Genomic DNA, 5,742 nt, shown 5'->3' with positions numbered 1-5,742 from the left:
CTTTCCGGCCCGAACACCATAACCCTTAATCCCTTTATTCTTCAAAAAACTATCTATCTTTACCTTAAAAACATGTAATGAAGGAGCCTCAACTGCTTCACTGGGCAAGGAATTCCATAGATTCACAACCCTTTGGGTGAAGAAGTTCCTCCTAAACTCAGTCCTAAATCTACTTCCCCTTATTTTGAGGCTATGTCCCCTAGTTCTGCTGTCACCCGCCAGTGGAAACAACCTGCCCGCATCTATCCTATCTATTCCCTTCATAATTTTAAATGTTTCTATAAGATCCCCCCTCATCCTTCTAAATTCCAACGAGTACAGTCCCAGTCTACTCAACCTCTCCTCATAATCCAACCCCTTCAGCTCTGGGATTAACCTAGTGAATCTCCTCTGCACACCCTCCAGCGCCAGTACGTCCTTTCTCAAGTAACACCCAACGCACAAGAACAAAAAAGGCCAACGGACTGCTGGCCTTTCTCTGAAAGATGGGTATACAACAGGGGTGGGGAGGGACAAGGTTGTATCTACCCAAAGCCCTTGTTAGACCACACCTGGTCTCACTGTGAGCAGTTCTGGTCAGCACACCTTAGGAAGTCCTTAAGAGGCCGCCCAGTGTAGGCTTAACAGAATCATACCCCGGGACTCCACAAGGGATGAAATAAGAGATTTCAGACACTGGCTCCGAAATTTCGAAGTCCCGGGGGAGGGGGCGGTGTGATTCGATCACAATTTCACACAAAAGGGGTCAGACGATTGATTTTATAAATCGGGGTGGCGCGGTGGGTTAGCACTGCTGCCTCACAGCTCCGGGGACCCGGGTTCGATTCCAACCTCAGGTGACTGTCTGTGCGGAGTCTGCACGTCCCCCCCCCCAGTGTGTGTGCGTGGGTTTCCTCCGGGTGCTCCGGTTTCCTCCCACAGTCCCAAAGGATGTGCAGGTTAGGGCGGATTGGCCGTGATAAATTGCCCCTTCGAGTCCAAAGGTTAGATGGGGTTTACGGGGATAGGGCGGGGGTCCAGGGCCGAGGTCGGGTGCTCTTTTGAACGGTCGGTGCAGACTCGATGGGCCGTGCGGCCTCCTTCGGCACTGGGGGGGGGGGACCCGATGGGTGAGGTAGACGTCTGGAGCTCCCTGCTGCAACAGCAATTCTGCGCCAGCTCGGTTGGCGGGTTTCAAAAATCGGAAGCGGGGGGGGGGGGGGGGGGGGGGGGGGGGGGGGTTGTGGGCAACGCCGAGCGTGCGGGGGGCTGCCATGGTGTCAACGAGTGAGGCAGAACAGGGTCAAGGGGCTGAGTGGCCATCTCAGTTGCCTGCGACGTGCGCGCAGAAAATAAAGGTGGAAAGACGACGTTTTGATGACACATTGCGTGTTTATTAGCTGTGAAACAGAAGCAGCAAAGGAGACTTGGGTACATGATGAAAGTAAACAAAGAACTTAAAAATGTACAGCAATATTCATTAATTTAATTTTACACACATTCAATTCATCAGCAGATTTTTTTTTTTTGGGGGATATGTATGTCGACCTTCCCAATTGCCCCTTTCCTGAGAACATGGCCTTTACGTACGGATTGGGTAATCTCCATAAACCAGTCGGTGACGAGCGAGACGGTGCGCGTCCGACTTTGAACCCCGCTCGAAGGAACACTGCCCTCCCAAGAGACCCCCCACGCCCCCCCCCCCAACCAAAAAAAGGCGCGAATTTATTTTACTCGCTTTCCCGACAGAAACGAGAGAATTTAATCGAATTTGCTAACACCTCCCGCGACGTTGAAATCTCCACTCGTTGCAGAGCGAGCGGGGGGGGGGGGCAGGTTTTTGGTTCGAGACCCAAAGGAGATGTTGTGGAAATGTGGGAAGCCATCGCCGCTCACAGCGTGACCCCCCCCCCCCCCCCTCATGGCCAGCAAGGGTCTAGTGGGGACGCGCAACAAGAGGTCGATTCGTGCATTAAGTAGACACCAGAAACAAATTCGCGGGAGGCTTAAAATCAGTTTACAGGTGTGTGTGGGGGTGGGGGGGGGGGGGGTGGAGGGGCTGATGGAGACCCAGGAGAGCTCGGCGTTCCCAGTTTAAAGATTCACCCACTGCGGGGGCGTCAGCATCAAAACTGCGGAGGTGTCAGTGTTAAAACACACTTTCCTAAACTTCAATATCTCCCCCCCCCCCCCCCCCCCCCCCCCCACATTAGAGTTTAAGGCTTTGGGATTCCAGCACCCGAGGTGTGAACATTCACACAGGCTCTGCAGAGCATCGTGTGGATCTAACACAAGGCCCTGGGCTGACAGGAGCAGGGCGGTGAAAGTCAATCACCAGTACCCTCCCGATTCTCATCCTGAAATGCGCAGAATTCCGACAGTGCCGGAGGCCATTCTGTCCACAGAGTCTGCACCCGACCCAGGACAAAAGCCCACCACCCTGCCCCCGTAACCCTAACCCCTACGTCCCTGGACGCTAAAGGGGCAATTTCAGCGCTGCCAATTCCAACAAGTCTGCACACCTTTGGGCTTTGGTGGGAGGAACCCGGAGCAGCCGGTGGACCCGGCGAGGGCGTGCAAACTCCACACCGGCGGTCACCCGAGGCCGGAATTGCTCCCAGTGCGTTGGCGCCGAGGCAACAGTGCTAACCACTGCGCCACCCGCCAGGCGTCGCCGCAATTCTTTTTTTAGATTAGCCAATTATTTTTTCCAATTAAGGGGCAATTTAGCGTGGCCAATCCACCTACCCTGCACATCTTTGGGTTGTGGGGGGTGAAACCCACGCAGACACGGGGAGAATGTGCAAACTCCACACGGACAGTGACCCAGAGCCGGGATCGAACCTGGGACCTCAGCGCCGTGAGGCGGTTGTGCTAACCACTAGGCCACCGTGCTGCCCGCGTCGCCGCAATTCTGGCGGTTCGGCTCGAACGGGCCGGATGACCGGGGTAGAATATGAGTGGCCGCTAAACTGTGCCCCCCCCCCAGCAGGAGAGGAAGGGGATTTTTACCCACTTACATCCAGCGTAGCTTCGAGAGGAATGGGGAGGGATGCACGTGGCGATCGCAGGGGTGTGGTGCGCTCAGGCCTTGCTCAGCAGGAGCGGCTCACCATTAACCTCGGTCGGGGAGGCCCGGTGTCGAGTGTGGCGCCCCACACCCCCCTCTTTCGCACCATCTATTAGCTTGTCCATCACCGGCCGCGGGGCCTGACCCACCCAAGTAACAAGCCCCGAAACAAACCACGCCTCGTTGGCAGCCAACGCCGAGCGCCGACTGTGTCCACCTGCGTCGTGACAGGCTGCGGTGGAAACAAGGCCATCGGCTGCAAGCTCCGATTGAGGAGAAAGTCGAGGGAGCTCCCTTTTCCCCAGCCGCTGGATGCCATGCCCCTGACTGGCCACGTGCAGGCAGGGGGTTGGGGGGGGGGGTTTGACAAAACGCCGGTCTCTGAACGCCAACCGCTGTGCGGGGGGTGAGGCCCGAATGTGCAAATGACTGGGTTTCAGCCCAGGAGGGCAGACTTGGCGAAGGAGCGCAGAAGCTGCAAAGACAAATACTCGACATTCCTGAGGCGCAAAAATACGTGCAGTTAGGCGACGAGGACTTCCTTGACAATCAAATGGTACAAATTACATTCGAGACAGCTTTGGATGAGCGTTGCCCGTACCTGTCCGTGTGCAAAATAAAGAAATGGTGAAGGGGAAAAACAAAATGGCCGAATGACTTCAACGGTTGGTACGGTGCTCCCCCCCCCCCCCCGCCCCCCCAACCAGGCTGCCCGCTTGAAAGACCTGGCCCGTCGCCCAACGCCGCAGCACACCCAGCGATGAGGAAACACACCTCGCCCTCTGCAGAGGAACCCCCGGATACAAAAGACACCTGCAGGACGCAAAACGGCGGCTCGGGGAGGTGGAGGAATAGAAAATGGCTGCCTCGCACTCCCTTCTCCCGGAGGGGAAGCAGCCGCGAGGTGGTCGTGCAGCACCGAGGAGGGAGCGGGCGCAGCCTGGGCAACCCCGCCCATGGTTAAAAATAAAAAAAATTCACTCAAGGCTTTAGCCGTTAGGGAATGATGTTTCATTTCTGCCTTCGACCCCCTCCTCGGCCAAACTCGCCAGCCTCACTGCCCAGCTCATTAGTGGTCAGTCAGCAAGTCCTGGAGTAACCACCAGCGCTGTTCGATTTGAATTTAGAGTACACAAATTCTTCTTTTCCCCCAAACCGCCCCCCCCCCCCCGAATCCCCTTAGCTTCACACCAGGTATAAAATAGCACCAGCCATGGATTGAATAGGAGATAACGAAGAGAGATGGAAGACGAGGATGCCGCTCAGTAAATAATCAGCCGAGGAGCCTTGCCTGGGAGGCCGGAAATGCCACCGCCGGGGCAATCGCCCGGAGCGTCGATTTGGAAACGCTGATGGGTTCGCTGCCCCCCCCCCCCCCACCCCCAATATGGACAATCTCCCCCCCCCCCCCCATCCTCTGTCCTGCAGCCCTCCCACTCCCTCCCGGCCCCAGCACTGTTCGGGGCTAGGCACCGTGTTGAACGCTCTCCTGCGACCTGCCAACGCGGAAATCATTTGTGGCAATTGGGGGGGGGGGGGGGGGGGGCCGTGGGTGATCACCCCCACCTACCCCCTCACCTCCCTCCCTGAGATAAGACGCTCTATTCCTCCCCCTTACATCAGCCCCGCGAGAACACGGATCAACTTCCTATCCCCCCCCCCGCACACACCAAAATAATCCACTTTCAATGAGGTAGAGTTCGACGACGGCCATTCCCCCACATCCACTGCTAAAAAGTCTCCAAAGTCCCAGATGACCGTCGGCTTCTTTCCCCTTTGGAGGAGGTGGGGGGGGGGGGGGAGCCGGCTGGTGGTGAATGAACCGGAGGATCGCCACACACCCCAGACGAGGGGGCAAGGTTGACAAGGTGACGGGGGGGGGGCTTTCACAAATAACCTCAGCCGGCACGGGAATCGAACCCGCGCTGTTGGCCGCGTCACGAATCAGCAGACTCGTGATAAACCGGCACCCCCCCCCCCCCCCCCATCACAAACATTCAGGCTGAAGGCAGAAGCTGCAGCCCCCCCCCCCCCCCCCTCCCCCACCCCGTGCCAAGTTGTTCCAACTGGTCCCTTGGTTTGCAAACGGAGAAAACACCTCCCGCCCCACCTCGCCTGTTTGAACACACAACCATTTAACAATGCCGAATAAACACCCTGATTACAGACAACCTCTGCTCGCTTTATTGCAGCTAAATAGTTTCCAGCAACAGAACGCAGATGTCCCGGGTTCTGGGCACCCACCACAAGCAGACTCACCGGCACGGGGTTTACAGCCCAGGCTGCGTGGGCGGGCAGGGACAGGTAGAGAGAGAGAGAGAGGGAGAGAGAGACAGAGAGAGAGGGAGACAGAGAGAGAGAGAGACAGAGAGAGGGAGACAGAGAGAGACAGACAGAGAGAGAGAGACAGAGAGAGAGACAGACAGAGAGAGAGAGACAGAGACGAGAGAGACAGAGGACAAGCAGAGAGAGAGAGACCGAGGGAGAGAGAGACGCCAAGAGAGAGAGAGGACAGAGGAGGAGAGACAGAGAGAGAGGGAGACAGAGAGAGAGAGGAGACAGAGAGAGGGAGAGAAGAAGAGAGAGGACAGAGACAGAGAGAGAGGACAGCGACAGAGAGAGAGTTAGAGAGAGAGGACAGAGAGAAGTGAGACAGAACGGAGAGAGACAGAGACAGAGAGAGACAGGAGAGA

This window comes from Scyliorhinus canicula, chromosome 29, assembly GCF_902713615.1.
Source record: "Scyliorhinus canicula chromosome 29, sScyCan1.1, whole genome shotgun sequence".
Taxonomy (NCBI): domain Eukaryota; kingdom Metazoa; phylum Chordata; class Chondrichthyes; order Carcharhiniformes; family Scyliorhinidae; genus Scyliorhinus; species Scyliorhinus canicula.
This window is presented reverse-complemented; position numbering follows the sequence as displayed.